Source organism: Dendrobates tinctorius, unplaced genomic scaffold (genome assembly GCF_039654945.1).
Source record: "Dendrobates tinctorius isolate UK_male_01 unplaced genomic scaffold, ASM3965494v1 ptg000069l, whole genome shotgun sequence".
NCBI classification, from domain to species: Eukaryota; Metazoa; Chordata; class Amphibia; order Anura; family Dendrobatidae; genus Dendrobates; species Dendrobates tinctorius.
Genome location: NW_027361737.1, coordinates 2,579,873 through 2,606,125, shown reverse-complemented (window position 1 = coordinate 2,606,125; position 26,253 = coordinate 2,579,873).

The following is a 26,253-nucleotide window of genomic DNA, read 5'->3' as shown; positions in this document are numbered from 1 at the left end:
CTATTAACCCTCAGACACTTTCAGATTCCCTACACTCATCTCTGTCCCCAATCTCCTCTCTTTCCTGTCCTAATCTGGCTGTTCATCACTACAATGACACTCTTAGAAGCACCCTTGACCAAGTGGCTCCCCTCACCCTCAGAACCTCCAAACACAGAGTAAAAGAGCCCTGGCTCACATCGCAAACTCAACTACTCCAGCGATGCTCCAGGAGTGCTGAACGCCTATGGAGAAAAACCCGCACACCAGAAGACTTCATCCACTTCAAATTTATGTTAAGAACCTATAACGCTGCCCTTCACCTTGCCAAACAGACCTACTTCACCACCCTGATCTCCTCACTAGCCAACAACCCCAAGAAACTTTTTGACACTTTTCACTCCCTCCTCAGGCCAAAAGCACAAGCCCCTATCACAGACATTTGTGCTGATGACCTGGCCTCCCACTTTACAGAAAAAATAGATAATATCCATCAAGAAATCTGCTCCCAACCACCAAGTGCTGTGACTCCCATCCCTTTCTACATCTCCTCTGGCTCACTCTCCACATTTGATCCCATAACAGAAGAAGAAGTCTCCAGACTCCTCTCTTCTTCTCGTCCGACTACATGCACTACCGACCCCATTCCCTTACATCTCCTCCAGTCTCTCTCTCCAGTCGTCACAACCCACCTAACTACAATCTTTAATCTCTCCCTCTCCTCGGGCATTTTCCCATCCTCCTTCAAACACGCCATCGTTACTCCACTACTAAAGAAACCTGCTCTCGACCCATCCTGCACAAACAACTACAGACCAGTCTCCAATCTCCCCTTCATCTCTAAACTTTTGGAACGCCTAGTTTACTCCCGCCTTACCCGTTACCTCTCCATTCACTCCCTTCTAGACCCTTCACAGTCCGGCTTCCGCCCCCTACATTCGACTGAAACTGCACTCATCAAAGTGACCAATGACCTTCTGACAGCAAAACGTAACGGTGACCACTCTCTGCTCATTCTTCTTGACCTATCTGCAGCTTTCGATACTGTTGACCACCATCTCCTACTCTCTAGGCTCCAGTCACTAGGCATTAAGGACACTGCACTCTCCTGGTTCTCTTCCTATCTCTCTGACCGCTCCTTCAGTGTTCTGTTTTCTGGCTCCACGTCATCTCCTCTTCCTCTTGCTGTCAGGGTACCTCAGGGCTCAGTCCTTGGCCCCCTTCTTTTCTCTCTCTACATGGCCCCAATTGGACAGACCATCAGCAGATTTGGCTTTCAGTACCATCTTTATGCTGATGACACACAACTATACACGTCTTCCACCGACCTTACCCCCGCTGTACTACAGAACGCCAGTGACTGTCTGTCCGCAGTCTCCAATATCATGTCCGCTCTCTATCTGAAACTCAACCTCTCCAAAACTGAACTTCTTCTGCTCCCGCCGTCTACTAACCTCCCTAAATCTGACATTTCCCTCTCCGTGGGTGGTACCACAATAACACCCCGGCAGCAGGTGCGCTGTCTGGGTGTTATGTTTGACACCAATCTCTCCTTTACATCCCATATACAATCCCTTGCCCGCTCTTGCCGCTTACACCTAAAGAACATCTCTAGAATCCGCCCTTTTCTCACTATGGAAACAACAAAAACCCTCACTGTTGCATTGATCCACTCTCGCCTGGATTACTGCAACGCTATTAATTGGCCTCCCCGTCACTCGACTATCCCCTCTCCAGTCCATACTCAATGCAGCAGCCAGGATCGTCCATCTGGGTAATCGGTACTCGGACGCGTCCGCTCTTCGCCAGTCCTTACATTGGCTGCCCATTCATTATAGGATCCAATTCAAAGTACTTGTTCTCACCCACAAAGCTCTCCACAGTGCGGCACCCCCTTACATCTCTTCTCTCATTTCTGTCTATCGGCCTAGCCGATCGCTGCGCTCTGCAAACGACTTTCGACTAACCTCTGCACTAATCCGTACCTCCCACTCCCGACTCCAAGGCTTCTCCCGTGCTGCTCCTATCCTCTGGAATGCTCTACCCAAAGAAATCAGGACTATCCACAATTTGCATAGTTTTAGGCGCTCCCTCAAAACACACCTGTTCAGAGCGGCTTATCACATTCACTAATCAAAGTCATTCTCTGTGTAAGTGTGCGTGTGTAGCCCATTCACTATCTCCATCCATCCTTCACTCCCGCAAGATGGCTGGACCTTCATTGTAAATACACCATTGTAAATACACACCTGTACTCTGTATCTCCCTCACCTCATTGTAGATTGTACGCTCTCACGAGCAGGGTCGTCTTATTTCGTCTTATTTTGCTTTAATTATTGTATTGTTAGCGTTGTTACTTATGACTTGTGTTTTGAAACTGTTAAACTGTAAAGCGCTGCGGAATATGTTGGCGCTATATAAATAAAGATTATTATTATTATTATTATTATTTATTGTTGCCATAATTAATTCTTACATTTCATGCTAAATAAGTTACATTTATATGCAAAAATATACTTTTCAACAACGCATTCAACATTCGAAAACATGTTTGCCTATCTAGTCTCGGGATGTTCTCATTGAACTTCCATGGTTAAAGGTTTATGATTATCTGGTGCAATCCCACAGTCTAAAAGCTTCTTGTAATTTAACTGCCTGCCTAAAATACTGGCACCAATTTGTGGTTGTATTTGTTGATGTAAAAGAAATTAGATCATATGCTCCAATGGGACTGATGCAAATGAATTAGTTTTACAGTAGTTTTACAGCCCTGGCAGTAGAAAACTATAACTTATATAGTTAAAGTTCGTTTTTTTTAATTAGAAGTATTATATTTATTTATAACATTAACATACAAGTACATGGAAAAAATTTTCAATGTTGTGTTAATATTTTTTGATCTATCTATCTATCTATCCATCCATCTAATTAAAATATTGGGGTCAAAACAAAACTGTTTTCTCTCGTCAAGCAATTTTCATGCAAGTAACTATTTATCAATTAAGCAACTTGTTTATTTAATTGACCCAGAATTCATTATTCATCAGTTCATTATGTTATTAACATATTATGCTGTTGCTTAGTTGGAAGAAAAACAAAAGAGGTTGCACAATAAAGACAAAAAAATGTAATAGCTTATCATGGTTGCTAATTGGAAAAGCTAATTATAAAACATGCCATTAGTGAAGAAACTAGATGGCTCCTTTGATTGGAACTGGGATACCGAGTTTTTTTTTTTATTAGATTTTGCTATGATTCCTATTAATTATTTATTTTGATGGGGTGCATAAAGTGCCTCATTTCATACAGAAGACAAAGGTAAGCCAAAAAAGAAACGCTGAATAATTAAAACAGACCACAAAAGGATAACTGAGATCCAGAAAAATTCCTTCCATGAGCAGTGCTTTTCAGTCGTGTTCTTCTTTTACTCCCATGGCTACTTTCGTTGGGCGATTTGAAATGGGAAATAAATTGGAGGTATCATTTTTGTTCCCAGGAGACATGGAGCCATTATCACAATTAGTGTCCTTGATTGCATTGGCAAAGGTCAAGTCTACAATTTAGTTAGTTACTAGTTATTACATCACTGTCTATGTGGTTCATTCTACAGGGATCAAAAGAGAAATGCAATTTCACGTATAAATAATAATTCCCATTCCAAACTTCCTTTTATCTTATGGTAATAATAGTAGGGCATAAAGATAGCAGAAGAAGTCATTAAGCATGTTTTGGTGAGTCATGTGTCATGATCAATAAAGATAATGTAGCAGGACAATACAGAAGATACATTTAGACGCTTTGGAAAGAGGCAATGGACTGTACATAGAAGTCACTAGTTTAAAGCATCTGCCAGTGTCCTGTGGTGAGCTCTATTGGGATGTAATAATACCTTTTAGAGGTGCATTTCCCCAGGAGACCTAGCCAAGCTAACATCACTTAATGCTTAAACGGAAGTTCATTTACATAATTTTTCAGCATTTTTTTGTCAGCTCTGCTTGCTTTTTGTGGGATTTTTTTTTTCTTAGCAGCACCTTTATTACCTTTGGTATATGACCTACACCATGCGCATATTACATATTAGTTTTTGCAGCTTTTCTTCTAACCAGTTCATAAAAGTTATTTTACAGCTGCATAAAGTATACAGAAAATAAAGAATAATTCCTAAAAAGTGAGCCACAACATTTTTTTGATACAACAGGATGAAAAATTATGCTGTAAAAAATATATCCTATAGCCAAATGAAAAACAAAATTTTCAATTTTCTGACAATACAGTAAAAATAATTGCACAATATAAATACATATTTCCTAAATTGCAAGCTGTTATTACCTCCATAACCCCCCACATTGACTTTACTGTATATCCACACTAGTCAGAAATGTTGTGGACTCCGCTGCAGATTTATCACAGATTTCATCATTTGAATTGCAAATTGTAAAAATTCCATTCTAAAATTGCTTAACCAGGAATAGTCAGGATTATTGCTATATGTAGAGCCATTAGTATGTCACAGTTAGAGTTTTACAAAAGGACCAATATTTTATCTGCCAGACGACAATACGTTCCAAGCTCTAGAACTTTAATTTACCTGTGAATTAGATGGTTACAATATCAGTCTAAGCGCTTTTGCATATGGCCATATTTTCGGTCCATGTGTGAAGCGACAAAACATCAGATTGCACTTGGACCAGTGATATGCTATGGGGCTGTAGATAGAAAAGTGTAACTGGAGAGAGAAAAAGCTCAAATTAAGGTCTTATCCAGTGATAAAAGGTATGAAAAGTTAAGCAATGTGCTCACCTGATAGGGTTGTGACAGTTACAACCCCTATAGAAAGCACGTAAAGGCTGCTGCAGGATCACCCATAGGGTATAGTGTAATTGAATTAGGAATGTAGTGATTGAGCTTCTGTGCTAGCAAAGGTCCAAAACTGTGGTTTTGTCCTGATGAAGAGGTTTGAAAACTTTGAAATGAGTTGGCAAAATAAACCGCATCCATACCTTATCTTTGTATATTATCATACTTGGACCTTTGTCAGCTACCACATTCCTAATTCAATCACACTATTCTATGGGGCTATGCACATATTCGATTTTTCCTCAGACTGAAATTGTTTGAGTAAAAAATCGCAGAATGCCTGGGTTGAAACTGAATTATCGCATCGCATTGGCCATGGACTGACAGAATAGAGAAGATGGGGAATTTTTTTTCATCTTCATCTTCTCTTCATTCGAGAAAGTTGGATCACACTACGATCATACTCTGATAAAACTCTGATCAAAATCAGATTCTCACAGATGAGAGAAAATATGGAAGGGTGACAGTTTAATATTTAAACTCTCTGATGAAAATGTAAATTCAGGCATAAAATATTCAACCTTGGAAGATGCAATAATATTTCCAAGATCTTCAAAAAATAGAAGACTTTTGTCACAAATGGAAGGAATCATCACGTCTTACAGTACGTGATTTGGAAATGTTTAATACCATATGTGTCTATTGTAAAGCCTCTTTGAGTCAGCCACCTTGAGTCAACCGCCTTGAGTCAACCAACTAGTCTTCTCAATGAGAAAGTCAATGTTTCCACAATAGATGGATGGTGGTCTTCTCAAAGAGGTGATCTTTTAGATAGATTTTTCTATTACTTGTCCACAGTTATGTATATAGATTATCGATTACTACTTTAAAGCCTTTGTTTGTAGACTTGGCATTAAATCTGACTGAATTCAACATTTACAAGCCAACGTGTTGGCATGTTCTCCCTGCATTTTCATCTCCACAGACCAACTAATAAATTATCTTCCAATGGTATCTCATAGGGTTCAATTTATTTAATATGCGAGCTTCAATTTATTTGATAGAACCATTTTGTTTCACAGCTTTCTTAAACCCTTCCAGGCAGTCCCATTATTATATTTACCACTAAAAAATCTAGGAAAAAAAAAAAGGTTTGCGAAATAAAACAAACACAGCCTACATTTAACACATCTAAGCAAACATAATGGTCTTAAAACCTTCAAACTGAAATATCAAGAGCATTGCAGATCAATGCTGTACACAATAGCGCTTTTGGAAGCTAACTTAATCCACCCCCATGTATCTAGATGAGGCCTATGCATAACAATGCTTGGTATGCATTTCCATTAGAGTTTCATCTGCAGGCTGTCAGTTGTTTGAAGAAATGACTATTTCCTTAGCATGAAAGCTTCCTCTGAAAGCTCCCACTGATGTGTAATAAATGTGACTTTTTTTTTCTAGCATAACACTGGAAAGGAGAAAGGTGGACTTTAGGCCATAGGACCCCTACCAGTTTACCTTGCAGTGGATTACCCATGCAGGTGTTAATATAATTGAAGGTGTGGTAGAAGATACATCCCACTAATAGCTTTTCCTATATGGAGATTACCTAGGTAGAGAATACCAGAGTACCTGAAGAATAGGCATGTGAGTACCTAATTAACATATCACCATTCAGCGGCAGCTGCATATGTGGCGAGAGAAAAAAAATGCTTTAAAGAGCCTATTCATCTATGTTAATGGGCCCATTGCACAGCACATTGTGTGAGAAATTAAGTCTCTAGCTGTGAACTTCCTGTGCTGTGCAAGCTGCCTTGACTCTTTTTTATTGCTTCAGTATTATTATCTTCTCCTGGAAATAAAAACAATCATGTTCTCACATTTGAGAAGCCAAAACATTCCAAGATAACAAACTGGTAAAGCTGGCTGAAAGTTTCTCATTGTCTCCCTTATTAAGTGAAAAATATGTTTCCAACTTAAATCAGACTCTAAATTACCTTCCAAGCACATCAAGTTAGCCAAATCGTCAAGCGCATGACAATGCTATTCTTAATGTATATGTTAAAATCAAACAAGAAATAAACCAGTTTGCTATTTATGTGGCTTTTTGCTTACATTCGATTACACAGCGAGCATGTTAATTTATCCATAGGAGGCATTTTTATTTTTAATATACTTAAGCTTATCTGGCAAAAAAAAATATTTTCAGGCATCCTAAGGTCTAAATAAACTCCAAAATGATATGTCTAATCAGCAAAATTTTTCTAAGTGCATGCGGTTGTTTCTTGGCGACGCTCAGAATGTCAATGGCAGTGCCACTATAAAAATGACTCTTGGCTTCTACACAGGAACCCAATGCATCATAGTTTTGTGTGATTACGTTTTCATTAGCTGAGGGTTTTCATTTCCTAATGAAACAAGATTTCTGCTTTGTCTGCAAAATTAAAATGCACCACATTGCATCATCATTATCATCACCACCATTATGACTCTGCCTAAAAAAAAAGGCTAATGCTAAATGCTAACTGATTACACAACTGAAAAACAAAATCAGAAGCAAAATCATGGCATTTTTATTTTGGTTATGCCGTCTTTTTATTACTATAACTTACGTTTTACAAGATTTTTATTTATAAATTCAAAAATAACTAAAAATATACAAAAATATTACAATGCCATAACATGTGCATGCATAAAAGGATATAATAAGTCATAGTATATTAAATCTGAAGATGAGTAAATCAAAATACCGGTTACAATTTGCGTCTTTATGAGGCATCGGAAAAACAAAAAAGCTTGGAAGATCATGAAGCACATTTTAAACAGCTCATTTGCTGAATTATGTATTTGCCAGTGGGTTTTCCTTAATTTAGTCAATTAACTAAGAACAGTGTAAGTAATTTGAAATTGTCCTCACTGCTGCTACTGTGTTTAGCTCAAATTTAGAAAAAAAGAAAAAATCTTTTAGTGTAAATGTAACTATGCCAATATCATGTTTAGCGACAATTGAGAAGTAGATAAAAATAGAGCAACTCTCATTAATTTTAGGATTTTTATTAAATATATAAAGAAAATTGGGTGAGAAAAAAGTAAAAATTGCTTCCAATGTTTCTTTTCGTCTGTAGTTTCTTTCAATTGTTTGTATTTTATTATACAGAAGGTCTTTACTTTTATGTACAAGACAAAATGTCTCAACAAGCCCTGATATTACAGTCCTTTAATTGCTGAGCTTTATCTCATTTTGGTTTCCAAGCTTTTCATTTATAATATGCTGCAGTTTATGGATAGATTGTGTCCCTAATTGTGATTTTTAGTCATATACAAAAAACAGTTATTGCTATTTTTATATTAGCATCATGACTTTCATACATATAGGAAATATGACAGATTAGAATAGACCCCAATCACTTACAGATGTAGGAAAAGCCAAGTGAATAATCAACATGCTATATCCATTGACTTAACATGTTCTAAGGCTTGTTTTACACTTACTGTGGTTTTGCGGGCTGTTCTTGCAGCCCCAATAGATTTATATGGGGCTGCAAAATCGGCCCACAAAAATTCCACGGGGCGCCATGTGCCATACGGCCATGAGGGCCGTATTTGCGGCCATGATAAAAGTTAGAGCTTGCTCGATCTTTTTAACGGCGTACGGACACGGCCCCCATTGAAAATCAATGGGGTCGCAAAAACAAACGGAAGTTTGTTTTGTGGCGCACCGTCACTTCCGGTTTTGCGGAACACTGTTTTTTTTTCAATACTGATTTCATAGTACTGGAAAAATGAAAAATGGCAATCCGCAAGTTTTTTGCAGTCCGTTATTGATTGTGGCAGACCATAAAAATTGCGGCGATATGGCCCACAAAAATGGGCCGCAATGTCGGACCGCAAAAAACACAATAAATGTAAAAGTAGTCTAAGCTATTTATGTATCGCATACTATTCCTATGGTTGGGAACTGTGCAAATAACATACCATATTTTTTGCTTTGTAAGACGCTCCGGATTATAAGACGCACCCCAAATTTTGAGGAGAAAAATAGGAAAAAATGTTTTTTTAATAAAATGGTGGTGCTTCTTATAATCCATGTGTCTTACTGCTTACCGGGGGTGGTGGCTGCGGTGAAGCGGGGTCCCAGGGTTGCTGCTGGAGGAGGCTGGAGTGGAACGTTGCTGCTGGGATGAGGGGGTGTATTGATGTGCGGCATGCCGCTGCGGATGTCCGGTGCTTGCCGTCGCTCTCTGTCCCTCGTTGCTTGCCGCGGCTCTCTGTCCCTGGTGCTGCTGAGTGCTGCCACCGCGCTCTGTTCCCTGGTGCTTGCCGCCACCGCGCTGTGTCCCGTGCTGCATGGGGGGCTCTGCGGTTCCATTCATGCTTGCCTATGAGGTGGGTTCCTCCCGGGAAAATGACTGCTGTGCATGCGCAGATGGAGATCTCGGCATCTCATCTCCTGAGATTTCAGTGCCAAAATCTCCATCTGCACATGTGCGGCGGCTATTTTTTCGGGAGGAACCCACCTCATAGGCACAGGCAAGCATGGATGGAATGGCAGAGCCCCCCATGCAGCACGGAGCAGAGCACCATGGCGGCGACAAGCACTGGGGGACAGAGCGTGATGGCAGCACCCAGAAGCACCAGGGACAGAGCGTGATGGCAGCACCCAGAAGCACCAGGGACAGAGCACGACGGGAAGCACCGGGGGACAGAGCGCGGCAGCAAGCACCGGACACCCGCAGCAGCAGCTCAGATAAGGTATATCCGCATTGTAAGATGCACCCCTATTTTCCATCCAAATTTTGGGGAAAAAAGTGTGTCTTACAAAGCGAAAAATATGGTAAATGAAATGAATATGCCAAAATAGAGCAATTTACTAAAAGGCCAAAACAAAATTGCAAAACTTTATTTAAACAATCAAAATAAAATCAAGGTATGATTATACACTTATAGAAAGAGAAAAAACACAAATGAGGCAATTGGTCACGGAACCTGGACCATAAAATATGCAGATATCAGCAATATTTTCCTGGAATGCTTTGAAAAAAGAAAAAACATGGACATGCCAATTGATAATATATATATCAATGCAACCATTTTGCTCATCATGACGAAGCATTTCAATGCGAAACGCGCGTCGGGTGTGGTGAGTTCCTGGACCTTATACTTTCTAAGGTAACTCCAGGTACTTGGGCCTTTATGCTATGTAGACAAATAAATGTATATGCTTAATACGTGCATTTTATGTCATGGTGGACAAACAGGTTGCTTTGATATTGCACGCTAATCTTTAGGTTTATATGTGAGGGTCATATTTTGCTTTACGTCTCACCTTGTTGCTAAGTATATACCAATATTTTATGCATACCCTCATGTGCCTCATTTCTTCATGTTACCTATGTGTTTAGTCAGCTGCTGACATATTTGCTTACACTGACTGATTTTATTAGTATTATCTGTCAGGGTGTACACATATAGTTCAAAGATTTTGGCATGTTTAACAGGGTTATGCCTACACTATGACTATTATGTGGTATCTGTATACCTTTTCATATGATATATTTTATATATCTCCAATAGCATTAACTATATATAACAGCTTTTAATCCGCTTTTTTTAGTTATACAGTGGGTACAGAAAGTATTCAGACTCCTTTAAATCTTTCACTCTTTGTTTCATTGCAGCCATTTGGAAAATTCAAAAAAGTTCATTTTTTTCTCATTAATGTACACTCTGCACACCTCTGCAAACCCAATTGAGCATCTCTGGAGAGATCTGAAGAGGGCTGCCCACCAATGTTCACCATCCAACCTGAAGAAACTAGAGAGGATCTGCAAGGAAGAATGACAGAGGATCTCCAAATCCAGGTGTGAAAAACTTGTTGCATCATTCCCAAGAAGACTCATGGCTGTACGAGCTCAAAAGGTGCTTCTACTCAATACTGAGCAAATGCTGAATACTGAATACTCAATACTGAATACTTATGACTAGTGTTGAGCATTCCGATACCGCAAGTATCGGGTATCGGCCGATACTTGCTGTATCGGAATTCCGATACCGACTTCCGATATTTTTTCAATATCGGAAGTCGGCATCGGAATCGGAAGTTCAAAGTTGATTGACAGCCTGACGTCATCATGATGCGCGGTGTGTGCGCATCATGATGCGCCGTCATTTCGGGCCTTCCGGGGGTCTCTGCCGGCCTGCCGGGGGGCTGTGCCGGCCTGCCGGGGGGCTGTGTGGACTGCCCGGGGTCTGTACCGGCCTGCCGGGGGGCTGTGCCGGCCTGCCGGTGGTCTGTGCACCCTGTGGGGGTCTGTGCCGGCCTGCCGGGGGGCGTGCCGGCCTGCCGGGGGGCTGTGCTGATGTCCGGGGGTCTGTGCAAGCATCGTCCGATGGGACTACAAGTCCCATCTGGCGATGCCTGCTACCATGACAGTGATTGACACATTAGCCAATGATGGGACAGTAGTAGTCCCATCACCTGGCTAATGTGTTAAATGTTAAAAAAAAAAAAAAAAATACTACATACATACTACATACATACTACATGCATGCTACATACATACTACATGCTACATACATACTACATACATACTACATACATACCACATACATACCACATATATACCACATACATACTACATACATACTACATACATACTACATACATACTACATACATACATACTACATATATACTACATACATGCTACATACATGCTACATACATGCTACATACATACTGCATGCTACATACTACATACATACTACATACATACTACATATATACTACATGCATGCCACATGCATACCACATACATACTACATACATACTACATACATACTACATACATACTACATGCTACATACATACTACATATATACTACATGCATGCTACATACATACTGCATGCTACATGCATGCTACATACATACTACATACATACTACATGCTACATACATACCACATATATACTACATACATACTACATACAATACATTAATACAATACATACATAGACATACAGTACATATAACATAGAGTAACATACTTACCAATACTTGTCACATTGTTCCCCGAAGCCGTTGTCTTTTACGGAATAAATATTAACATAACAAACCACAAAAATACTCACCCACGATCCGAAGCAGTCCACGAGTGTGTCCCACGACGATCTTGGGTAGAGAACTGCAGCATCAGCTGTTGCTGCCGTTCTCTACGGGCTGCAGGAATCCAATGACGGAAGGTAGGTATCCTTCCGCACTGTATTCCTCCGCCACTTAAAAAAAAAAAAAGTCCCTAGTCTCACTTTATGCCATTGCTGCGTGGGAATTTCCCACACAGCAATGGCATAAAGTGAGACTAGGGACTTTTTTTTTTTTTTTAAGTGGCGGAGGAATACAGTGCGGAAGGATACCTACCTTCCGTCATTGGATTCCTGCAGCCCGTAGAGAACGGCAGCAACAGCTGATGCTGCAGTTCTCTACCCAAGATCGTCGTGGGACACACTCGTGGACTGCTTCGGATCGTGGGTGAGTATTTTTGTGGTTTGTTATGTTAATATTTATTCCGTAAAAGACAATGGCTTCGGGGAACAATGTGACAAGTATTGGTAAGTATGTTACTCTATGTTATATGTACTGTATGTCTATGTATGTATTGTATGAATGTATTGTATGTAGTATGTATGTAGTATATATGTGGTATGTATGTAGCATGTAGTATGTATGTAGTATGTATGTAGCATGCATGTAGCATGCAGTATGTATGTAGCATGCATGTAGTATGTATGTAGTATATATGTGGTATGTATGTAGCATGTAGTATGTATATAGCATGCATGTAGTATGTATGTAGCATATATGTAGTATGTATGTAGTATGTATGTAGCATGCATGTAGTATATATGTAGTATGTATGTAGCATATATGTAGTATGTATGTAGCATGTAGTATATATGTAGTATGCATGTTGCATGCATGTAGTATATATGTAGTATGTATGTTGCATGTAGTATATATGTAGTATGTATGTTGCATGTAGTATATATGTAGTATGAATGTAGCATGTAGTATGAATGTAGCATGTATGTAGTATGCATGTTGTATGTATGTAGCATGTAATTTTTTTTTTATTTTTTTTTTACATTCAACACATTAGCCGGATGATGGGACTACTACTGTCCCATCATTGGCTAATGTGTCAATCACTGTCATGGTAGCAGGCATCGCCCGATGGGACTTGTAGTCCCATCGGACGATGCCTGCACAGACCCCCGAAGCCTGCACAGCCCCCCGGCAGGCCGGCACAGCCCACCGGAGCCTGCACAGCCCCCCGGCAGGCCGGCACAGACCACCGGAGCCTGCACAGCCCCCCCGGCAGGCCGGCACAGCCCCCCGGCAGGCCGGCACAGCCCCCCGGCAGGCCGACACAGCCCACCGGAGCCTGCACAGACCCCCTGGCAGGCCGGCACAGCCCCCCGAAAGGCCCGTACAGACCCCAGAGAGGCTGTACAAGGGAAAAACAGGATTTTTCTTATTCCGATACCGGAAGTCCCATAGACTTGAATGGGACTTCCGGTATCGGAATCGGCGATACCGATACTTTTTTTTAAGATCGGCCGATCCATTCCGATCCGATACTTTGAAGTATCGGACGGTATCGCTCAACTCTACTTATGACCATGTGAAATTTCAGTTTTTCTTTTTCAATAAATTTGCAAAAATTTCTACATTTCTGTTTTTTTTGCAGCCAAGATGGGGTGCAGAGTGTACATTAATGAGAAAAAAAAGAACTTTTTTGATTTTAACAAATGGCTGCAATGAAACAAAGAGTAAAAAATCTAAAGGGGTCTGAATACTTTCCGTACCCACTGTGTATACATACCCATATATTGGCATGTCCATGTTCTTTCTTTTTCATAACATGGCAGGAAACTATTTCTAATGTATATACATGGTGAATACACTGTATATTACTTCTTTTTAAATTTTATGGCCCAGCTTTACTGACCAATTGCCTTATTTGTATCTGGGGTTTTTCGTTATCAATATCTATATTATTATACCTTGATTTTATTTTGATTGTTTAACCCCTTCACGACCTTGGACATACTTAATATGTCTTGCTTGGTTGGTACATGCTGATCTTGAACGTACTGAGAACAGTGGAGGAAATAATTATTTGATCCCTTACTGATTTTGTAAGTTTGCCCACTGACAAAGACATGGACAGTCTATAATTTTAAGGGTAGGTTAATTTTAACATTGAGAACTAGAATATCAAAAACATAATCCAGAAAATCACATTTTATAAATTATATAAATTTATTTGCATTTTGCAGTGAGAAATATGTGTTTGATCACCTTCCAACCATTAAGAGTTCTGGCTGCTACAGACAAGTTAGATGCTTCTAATCAACTTGTTACCTGCATTAAAGACAGTGGTCTTACATAGTCACCTTTATAGTCCACAGACTCAGTCAGACTCTAACCTCTACAACATGGGCAAGACAAAAGAGCTTTCTATGGATGTCAGGGACAAGATCAAAGAACTGCACAAAGCTGGAATGGGCTACAAAGCCATATGTAAGATGCTGGATGAAAAGGTGACAACTGTTATTGCAATAGTAAGAAAATTAAAGAAATACAAAATGGCTGTCAAATCGACATTGATCTCGGGCACCATGCAAAATCTCACATCATGGGGTATCCTTGATCATGAGGAAGGTGAGAGATCAGCCTAAAACTTCATGGGGGAACTTGTTAATGATATCAAGGCAGCTGAGTCCACAGTCACCAAGAAAACCATTGCTAACACATTATGCCGTAAAGGTTTAAAATCCTGCAGTGCCTGCAAGATCCCCCTGCTCAAAAAGGCAGATGTGCAGGCTTGTCTGAAGTTTTCCAATGAACGCCTGGATGATTCTATGAGTGATTGGGAGAAGGAGATGTGGTCAGATTGAGCTCTTTGGCATTAACTTAACTTACCGTGTTTGGAGGAAGACAAATGCTGTCTATGACCCAAAGAACACCGTCCCCACTGTCAAGCATGGAGGTGGAAACATGTTTTGGGGATGTTTCTCTGCTAAAGGCACAAGACTACTTCACCACATCAATGGGAGAATGGATGGAGCCATGTACCGTTAAATCCTGAGTGACAACCTCCTCCCCTCCACCAGGACATAAAAAAATTGGTCGTTGCTGGGTCTTCCAGCAAGACAATGACCCAAAACATACAGCCAAGCCAACAAAGGAGTGGCTCAAAAAGAAGCACATTAAGGTCATAGAGTGGCCTAGCTAGCCTCCAGACCTTAATCCCATAGAAAACTTATGGATGGAGTTGAAGCTCCGAGTTGCCAAGCGACAACCTCAAAATCTTAATGATTTAGATATTATCTGCAAAGAATATTGGGCCAAAATTCCTCCTGACATGTGCACCAACCTCATTATCAACTACAAAAAAGTCTGACTGTTGTGCTTGCCAACAAGGGTTTTACCACCAAGTATTAAGTCTTGTTTGCCAGAGGGATCAAATACTTATTTCTCACTGCAAAATGCAAATACATTTTATATTTCTTTTATTTTAATTGGGGAAAAAGGGGGATGATTCGAATTTTTATGTTTTTTTATATTTTAACAATTTTTTTTGCTTTTAGCTTTTTTTTTTGTCCCCTTAGGAGACATGAACCTGCAATCGTTTGATCACTCGTACTATACACAGTACTGTTGCTACATAAAGAAAAAAATCAGTGTCTCATATGACACTCAGTCAAAACATGGGAGTCACAGGAGAAATGACATGACAAGCATGGAGTCTTCAGTTGACCCCAGGCTGTCATGGATTTTGTTGCAAGGGTATGAGGAGGTGTTTGTTTCAATGAACGCTTGACAGCATGGACACCTGGGTGCTTAAAAGATGCTGCTAGTGATTGCCAGCTGCAATTAAGATGTTAACAGTAGCGATCAGTGCTGATATAGTCAGCATCTTCTCTCTGTGGTTCAGGCTCTGCTCATAAGCCTGCTTTCAACACCCTGACACACTCCATCATGTCTGAGAGTCCTGGTACAGATGATGTAATGATGTCACTGCAACTCTCCACAATTCAGGGTTAGGTGAGTGTACAGTGGGCTGGGGAGGCTATTATACTGTGTGTAGGGGCATGGTACTGTGTGGAGGGTTTCATAGACCATATTACTGTGTGGGGGCTGTGGAGGCTATAATACTGTTTTGGAGCTTTGGGGGACATCATCCTTTTTTTTTTAAGGGATGCTGTGAGGGAATCATACTGTGTGTGAAGTTGTGGGAGCAATCATACAGTGTGGGTGCCATCACAATGTGTTCAGAAGGCTGTGCAGGCCATCATACTGTGTTGAGGGCTGAGGGTTACATCATTATATGTGGTGGCTATCATACTGAGTGAGAACTGTGAGAGGATGCCATAATATTGTGTGGGGACATGGGGCCAGCAAAGCGTGTGAATGGCTTTGAGGGCAATCATACTGTGCGTGGGTGCTGAGGAGGCCTCACACTGTATGCAGAGGCTTTAGGGTCATCATATTATGTGTGGGTTTGGGGGGAAATCATACTGTGTGGGTGCATCATATTGTTTTTAGGGACTGTAGAGCCATCATACTATGTGTGTTGGTTTGTTGGTTCACTATGCTGTGCAAAGGGGCTATGGAGATGACTAGGGATGAGCGAGTATACTCGTTAGGATTCGGTACTCGGCGAGTAATGAGGTACTCGCTGTACTCGAATCCTAGCGAGTACATTTCACTACTCGCCTCGCAATATTCAGATCTCCTGCCCGGCATGTATTAGCCAATCACAGTAAAGCCTCCGCCTTCTTTGTTGTGGCATTACTGTGATTGGCTGGCTGCGCAGCGCAACTGTATCGCTGGAGCCCCTGGAGAGCGGTCGCATCAACTGATGCGGCAGCTCTCCATGAGGGATCGACGTGGGACCCTCATTATTAGTGGGGTTATGACGGAAAGGTGAGTATAGGTTGCGTTATTATTTTAATTTTTTACAGGTGATCGATGGCTTCGCGGAATTAGGTGTGTGCGGTGAGTATGTACTCTATGTTATGTATTGTATGTTATGTGTATGTACTGTATTTTATTTGTTGTATGTTCTGCATGTCTTTTTTTTTTTTTACATTCACCACATGAGCCGGATGATGGGAATACTACTTTCCCATAATCCGCTAATGCTGTCACTGTAGTGACAAGTAGTCCCATCGGATGATGCCCGCACAGCCTGCACAGCACTGGTACAGCCCGCACAGCATCGGCATCGGCCGGCATAGCACCGCACAGGTCCGACAGAGACCTGCACAGCCCCGCACACACACAGCCCCACAGACCCCAGCACACATTCTCCACACACACACATAGTCTCTACCCACAGACAATCTCTGTCCATTACTCACATTTCCCATAGACTTACATTGGATTTGCTACTCGTTACGAGTACCCGAGTATTAGGAGCTACTTGTAACGAGTACAGCGAGTCCGAGTATTACACTACTCGCTCATCCCTAGAGATGACCATATTGTGTGTGAACTATGAGTGACATCATAGTTTGTGTGTGAATTTGGTGACTATTATGTGGGGCTGTTGGGGTCCATTATAATATGTAGGGAACTTTGGGGGCCATAAAACTGTGTTGGAAGGTGTGGGAGCCATCATATTCTGTGTTGAAGTCTGTGGTGACTGTATATGAGCTGTCATACTGTGGGTGCACCATGCTGTGTGAGGGAATGTGGAGACCTACATACTGTGTGTTGGGCTGTGGGACAATCATAATGTCTGAAAAGCAGGGGGACATCATACTGTGCGTGGGGTCTGTGGAGATTATCATACTATGTGTTTAGGGCTATAGGGGTCATCAGACCGTGTGTGATGGGCTGTGGGATATATTATATTTTGTGTGAGAGACTGTAAAGGTCATCATACTGTTGATGGGGGCCATCATACAGTGAGCTGTATACAGTGCCTTGCGAAAGTATTCAGCCGCCTGGAACTTTTCAACCTTTTCCCACATATCATGCTTCAAACATAAAGATACCAAATGTAAATTTTTGGTGAAGAATCAACAACAAATGGGACACAGTTGTGAAGTTGTATGAAATTTATTGGTTATTTTAAATTTTTGAGGAAATTCAAAAACTGAAAAGTGGGGCGTGCAATATTATTCGGCCCCTTTAACTTAATACTTTGTTGCTCCACCTTTTGCTGCGATTACAGCTGCAAGTCGCTTGGGGTATGTCTCTATCAGTTTTGTACATCGAGAGACTGAAATTCTTGCCCATTCTTCCTTGGCAAACAGCTTGAGCTCAGTGAGGTTGGATGGAGATCGTTTGTAAACAGCAGTTTTCAGCTCTTTCCACAGATTCTCAATTGGATTCAGGTCTGGACTTTGACTTGGCCATTCTAACACCTGGATACATTTATTTGTGAACCAATCCATTGTAGATTTTGCTTTATGTTTGGGATCATTTTCTTGTTGGAAGACAAATCTCCGTCCCAGTCTCAGGTCTTTTGCAGACTCCAACAGGTTTTCTTCAAGAATGGTCCTGTATTTGGCTCCATCCATGTTGCCATCAATTTTAACCATCTTCCCTATCCCTGCTGAAGAAATGCAGGCCCAAACCATGATGCTGCCACCACCATGTTTGACAGTGGGGATGATGTATTCAGGGTGATGAGCTGTGTTGCCTTTACGCCAAACATATCATTTGGCATTGTTGCCAAAAAGTTTGATTTTGGTTTCATCTGACCAGAGCACCTTCTTCCACATGTTTGGTGTGTCTCCCAGGTGGCTTATTGCAAACTTTAAATGACACTTTTTATGGATATCTTTGAGAAATGGCTTTCTTCTTGCCACTCTTCCATAAAGGCCAGATTTGTGCAATGTATGACTGATTGTTGCCATATAAACAGACTGTCCCACCTCAGCTGTAGATCTCTGCAGTTCAACCAGAGTGATCATGGGCCTCTTGGCTGCATCTCTGATCAGTCTTCTCCTTGTTTGAGATGAAAGTTTAGGGGGATGGCCAGGTCTTGGTAGATTTTCAGTGGTTGATACTCCTTCCATTTCAATATGATCGCTTGCACAGTGCTCCTTGGGATGTTTAAAGCTTTGGAAATCATTTTGTATCCATATCTGGCTTTAAACTTCTCCACAACAGTATCACGGACCTGCCTGTTGTGCTCTTTGGTCTTCATGACGCTCTCTGTGCATCAAACAGATCCCTGAGACTATCACAGAGCAGGTGCATTTCTACGGAGACTTGATTACACACAGGTGGATTATATTTATCATCATTAAACATTTACAGTTGTGGCCAACAGTATTGACACCCCTGCAATTCTGTCAGATAATACTCAGTTTCTTCCTGAAAATGATTGCAAACACAAATTCTTTGGTATTATTATCTTCATTTAATTTGTCTTAAATGAAAAAACACAAAAGAGAATGAAGCAAAAAGCAAAACATTGATCATTTCACACAAAACTCCAAAAATGGGCAAGACAAAAGTATTGGCACCCTCAGCCTAATATTTGGTTGCACAACCTTTATCCAAAATAACTGCGACCAACCACTTCCGGTAACCATCAATGAGTTTCTTACAATGCTCTGCTGGAATTTTAGACCATTCTTCTTTGGCAAACTGCTCCAGGTCCCTGATATTTGAAGGGTGCCTTGTCCAAACTGCCATTTTTAGATCTCTCCACAGGTGTTCTATGGGATTCAGGTCTGGACTCATTGCTGGCCACCTTAGACATCTCCAGTGGTTTCTCTCAAACCATTTTCTAGTGCTTTTTTAAGTGTGTTTTGGGTCATTGTCCTGCTGGAAGACCCATGACCTCTGAGGGAGACCCAGCTTTCTCACACTGGGCCCTACATTATGCTGCAAAATTTGTTGGTAGTCTTCAGACTTCATAATGCCATGCACACAGTCAAGCAGTCCAGTGCCAGAGGCAGCAAAGCAACCCCAAAACATCAGGAAACCTCCGCTATGTTTGACTGTAGAGACCGTGTTCTTTTCTTTGAATGCCTCTTTTTTACTCCTGTAAACTCTATGTTGATGCCTTTGCCCAAAAAAGCTCTACTTTTGTCTCATCTGACCAGAGAACATTCTTCCAAAACGTTTTAGGCTTTTTCAGGTAAGTTTTGGCAAACTCCAGCCTGGCTTTTTTATGTCTCGGGGTAAGAAGTGGGGTCTTCCTGGGTCTCCTACCATACAGTCCCTTTTCATTCAGTTGCCGACAGATAGTACGGGTTGACACTGTTGTACCCTCGGACTGCAGGGCAGCTTGAACTTGTTTGGATGTTAATCGAGGTTCTTTATCCAACATCCGCACAATCTTGCGTTGAAATCTCTTGTCAATTTTTCTTTTCCGTCCACATCTAGGGAGGTTAGCCACAGTGCCATGGGCTTTAAACTTCTTGATAACACTGCACACAGTAGACACAGGAACCTTCAGGTCTTTGGAGATGGACTTGTAGCCTTGAGATTGCTCATGCTTCCTCACAATTTGGTTTCTCAAGTCCTCAGACAGTTCTTTGGTCTTCTTTCTTTTCTCCATGCTCAATGTGGTACACACAAGGACACAGGACAGAGGTTGAGTCAACTTTAATCCATGTCAACTGGCTGCAAGTGTGATTTAGTTATTGCCAACACCTGTTAGGTGCCACAGGTAAGTTACAGGTGCTGTTAATTACACAAATTAGAGAAGCATCACATGATTTTTCGAACAGTGCCAATACTTTTGTCCACCCTCTTTTTTATGTTTTGTGTGGAATTATATCCACTTTGGCTTTAGAACAATTCTTTTTGTGTTTTTTTTTTCATTTAAGACAAATTAAATGAAGATAATAATAACAAAGAATTTGTGTTTGCAATCATTTTCACGAAGAAACTGAGTATTATCTGACAGAATTGCAGGGGTGTCAATACTTTTGGCCACAACTGTAGGACAACATTGGATCATTCAGAGATCCACAATGAACTTCTGGAGTGAGTTTGCTGCACTGAAAGTAAAGGGGCAGAATAATATTGCACGCCCCATGTTTCAGTTTTTGAATTTCCAAAAAAATTTAAAATAACCAATAAATTTCGTTCAACTTCCCATACTCTGTGTGTGGCTGTGGTGAAAATTATGCTGGTGGTAGGCTGTTGGGACATTCATAATATGTGTGACATCTGTGTCGGCTAACCTATTGCGTGTGGAGCTGTCGGGGCTGTTATATAGCACCACACACGGTACAGCCATCATACTGTATTTATGAGGCTGTGTATCCATCTTACTCAGTGTGAGGCTGTAGCAGAAATCTAACTGTGTGAAGGCCAGAGTACTATGTGTAGGTTCTATGGTGGTAACCATATTGTGTTTGGTGGGCTGTGGTGCCATCTCATTGTGTGTGGGGATGTGAAGGCTATCATACTGTCTGGAGGACTGGAAGGGGCCATCATACTTTTTGATGGGAGGTTGTGGAAGCCCCCATACTGTTTGAGGGTGGCCGTGAGGACTGTATGGGACGGTCATACTATGTGGTGACTGATGGGAAATAATAATGTGTTTGGGCTTGGTGGCAATCATACTGTGTGGGAGGGCTATAGGGACCATCTTGTTGTGTGTGCAAGCTATAATACTGTGTGTGACAGGTGATCATATTGTATGGGACTATGGGGCTCATCTTTCTCTGTGTGTGGGGGCTGTGGAGGACCTCATATTTTGTGTGAGACTGTGGGGCTATCATACTGTGTGTGGGGGATTGAAGCAACATAGAATAATCAATGTACAACATCATGTCTCAAAATAGGAAAGATATGAAAGTGCTTGTACGTTATAAGTGAATGTACAGTAGTTACAGTTGAAAACTCAATCTACAGTAAGCAAAAAAGTAAATAAAGGATTTCCAATTAATAAAAATATTATTCATCAGTCTTTTATTAATGTAATAGAGTAAAAAATCTTAATAAAATAGGTATAGAAACAAGGCCATGCATGGGTTATGATGAGTAGAGATGAGCAAATATTTCAATATTCGGTCCGGCCCACGATCGCCGAATTTGCAATATTCGCCGACTTAACTGTCTATTAAATCATCGAATATAGCTGAACATACACTGCACAAAAGTCAGGGTTTCAGAAGCTGTGTGACAGGGTGGGAAACACGGTGTAGTGCTTCTGATAGTCGGAGAAATCATCCCCGCCAGTCAGAGAACCGCGGTTCCCACGCTGTTAGACGACAGCGTGAGCCTGCAGCTGTGATCGGAGGTATAAAGTTTACCTCCGGTTACTGGTGTCAGCTGATGGGACTACAGCTCCCAACAGCTGACACTTGCTGCCGCTAATAACAGTGAGAGCAGGAGTGGCAGATGGGAGTATTTATCAGCCGCTCCTGCTCTGTAAATAACTAATTAAAAGAAAAAAAAACAGCAGAGCAGACTTGAAGCCCATTCACTTGAATGGGGGCCCAACAATACAAGTGTTTGACATGCTGTCATATGCATGACACTGGTCAGAGAGCCGTGGTTCCCACGCTGTCAAAAGACAGCGTGAGCATTCAGCTGTGATCAAAGATATAAAGTTTACCTCTGGTCACTGGTGTCAGCTGATGGGACAATTGCTCCCATCATCCGACACCTCCTGCCACTTATAACAATGAGAGCAGGAACGGATGTTAGGAATATTCATCAGCCACTCCTGTGCTGTAAATAAATAATTAAAAAAAAACCTGCGTGGGCTCCCCCCTATTTTTGATAACCAGTCAGGCAAAACTCACAGCTGGGGGCTGCAACCCTCAGCTGTCAGCGTTAACAAGGTTGGTTAGGCCTCTTTCACACTTCAGTTTTTTGTGTCAGTTAAAATCCGCCAAAAAGACGGACAAGCGGATTCGTTCTTTACTGATGTGAACGGATGCCACAGGATCCGTTTTTTGACGGATCCGCAAAATGAGGAAATTTAAAGGAACCACTGGCCGGGAAGAGGAGAGAGAGAGAGAGAGGGAGGGAGGGAGAGAGAGAGAGAGAGAATTTTGTTTTGTCCGGCACCCAGACAGAATTTCGGGTTAATTCAGTGTCTGGAGGATCCGCTGGCCAAAAAAACGTTGCAAGCTCAGTTTGGAAATCTTTGAGGATGTTGACGGATAGCAACATTATGGCGGATCCGCACAAAAATGGATGCAACGGACGGCAATCTGTCAAGATCCGCCAATAATGAAAGTCAATGGGGAAAAAAACGGATCCGCAAAAAAAAATTGTGGATCCGTTTTTTTCAAAACCTGGCGGATTTTGACTGATTGTAAAAAACGGAAGTGTGAAAGAGGCCTTATCGAGAATAGAGGGTTCCCCACATTGTTTTTTTAATTATTTAAAATAAATAATTATTTTAAATAAATGGTGTTGGGTCCCACCATTTTTGACAACCAGCCTTGCTAAAGCTGACAGCTGGGGGCTGGTATTCTCAGGCTGGTAAGGGGCCATGGATATTGAACCCCCAGCTTAAAAATAGCAGACTGCAGCTGCCCAGAAAAGGCACATTTAATAGATGTGCTAATTCTGGCACATTGCCCAGCTCTTCCCACTTGCCCTGTAGTGGTGGCAAGTGGGATTCATACATTATTTGCGTGGTTGATATCATTTTTGTATTGTCAGGTGACATCAAGCCCTGAGGTTAGTAATGGAGAGGCATCAACAAGACGCCCCCATTACTAACCCATAGTCACATTGTATAAAAACACACACACCAAGAATAAAGTCCTTTAATTGAAAAAATATACAAGGTGAGCCCTAACAGAGTCCACTATATACAGTATAAGCCATTGTAAAGCCTTTCTAAATACATTATTAGCCCTGACACAGCCCCCTCTATTCAATATGAGCCCCCATATATCTATCCTATATACATCATAAGTTCCCACTTAGCATCCCTATATATAGTATGATATAGTATGATCCCCACATAGTATGAGCCCGCACATAGCCCCTATATACAGTAATAGCCCCAATCAGGCTCTCTATATACAGTATGAACCCCACAAAGTCCCCCTATATACAGTATGAGTTCCCACATAGTCTCATACAATATGAGCCCCCTCATAGACTTTCTATATACAGTATGAGCTCCCATATAGCCCCCTAAATACAAACATATATCCCAGACACATTCACACATGAAAAAAACACATACTCACTTTTCTTCTCCCATTGTCCCTGCACTCTGCTCCAGTCTTTGCTTTGTGCAATGATGCTCCATGCAGCAGGCGCAATGTAGTGGCATCACCGTGTTTGACATATCAGTTGCACAGGCTGAATGGTGGAAGGAGGAGCTTGCTGCTCCCACCTTCACCACTATATTCCCACTACCTGCATTCTGAGGATGCAGATAGCGTTGAAATTGAGATGCTGGGCACAGGGAGAACTGCCGAATGGTGCAGCCTGTGGACCATTATTTTCAGTGCTTCTGCTTTCTTGGTTTGTGGACTGGAGTGGAACAGCCATAGGACTGGATGTGACCTGTGGGTCACACATTGCTTAGGTCCGTTATTAATGAACCTCAAACCTACAGTAACAAATCACTTAAAATAAGTATTAAATGTTAATGGTTCTATTATGAGAGTATAGGGTACATTATAGCATAGCTATGTGCAGTAAGGTGTAAATCAGGGGTGGGGAACCTCAGGCCCCAGGGCCATTTACGGCCCTCAATGACCTTTTATCAGGCCCCTGAGCAGATTCTCAGGGACCGCATTCTTGGGCAGGGAGCTGTATTTTGATTGCCACAATCTCATTAATTTCTTCTTGCTCTGTTAGCACACACACGCAGTGTTCACTACTGAACATTGAAGGGCATGCAATGAAAGATTAAGTTATGAAACCAGTGCCAGAGTCAGGATGTACTTTGTGGGCGGAGTTTGTACTGCCCCCGAAGGATGGTATAAATATCCAAATGGCCCTTGGCAGAAAAAAGATTCCACTCCCCTGGTGTAAATGGTCACATAATATTTTCCATCAGAAATATAAACTTTAATTCCTCTGTACAGAAAGACTCTATAGGAGTGTATATAATGATGCCGACACTGTTGATATACACTGGATCATTTTGAAGTCTACTTTAAAAAATGTTGTCACACAAATGTTTAGTTTTGTAGTATAATGAGTATTCTTACCACCTTCGTGTAAGTTATATAAAAAAGCAGGGCAAATCATGGAAAATATATATGCACATGCTGTTCCATTAACATTGTAAATGCAATTCAGACTATCAGCAGCTTATATTAGCACCATATTGAGATGCACAATGTGTCTTGTTTGTTTAACGAAAAACACTTTAACTGGATACAAGTCATTAAGGATCTTGAAGAACAGGTTGTTGACACTGCAAAAACAATGACATTCTCCAATATGAGGCATGTTAACCTGGTGGCCTTATATAGCATATTATTACCTATTGCAGTGGCATTGGTTAGAAATAAAGACACACACTATATATACTGTATATTATAGATTAGGAAATCAATTCAATGTAAATCATATTTGCGTCAAATATTTGAGTATTTGAACAATTAATTTAACAACTTTCAATTCATTGTGTAAGGAATCACCAAAAATGGCCATTACCATTCCACAGATTGCAGAAGGTTGCATAAACCAGAGAAGGATCACTGCAACAGCTAACATAAACCATCCAGGCAGTATTACTACCAATGTTTTTGATGGGAAGTAAGTGAACGTTATACTGGAATAGATGAAAAAAATCACTTACCTTAGTAGCAGCAGGATGATCAACTGGGGAAAAAAAGAGAAGCAGGATTTGCACCATCATAACGTTTGCTGTAGCTAATTGGAATAGAGCGGGGTGGAGAAAATTGATAAAATACTGAAAAATCAAAAAGATGGTGCTCTTTCACCTATCAACAATAGCAACCATAATACAAAATACACAGCAGGAAAATCTAGGCACTCGCCATTAGTAAAAAAAAATAAAAATTGTAACTTCTTTATTCAGTATGAATATTAAAAAACACAAGATCTGGGAAACACATGCTACATGTATAAACTGGCAATGGCCATTTCACATGTTACCTCTGACAGCGACTCTGTCAATTTGAGACAATGTTTGGTACAGTTCATCTGTGCCACTGCCATAATATTTAATTTTTTACATAGCAGACTTTCAATATCATTAATAACATCATCAATAACATTTGCTCAGACTCTCCCTCCCCGAACTCATACCACTCCAGATGCCAAGGATAGTATTTTGCTAGAACAACTTAATTTCAATTGTCTAATTGGAAGAGATGAACAGTCAGCTTTTATATTAGGATCACATGAGGCTAGATGAGATATGGGACAGGATTGAAACACTTTGCTGCTTTGGTGAGTCTGTCAACCATGATGGTAGGAGCATTAGCATTTATAGTGGCACATCTAATCATGGCAAATGTACAGGTGGGAATGA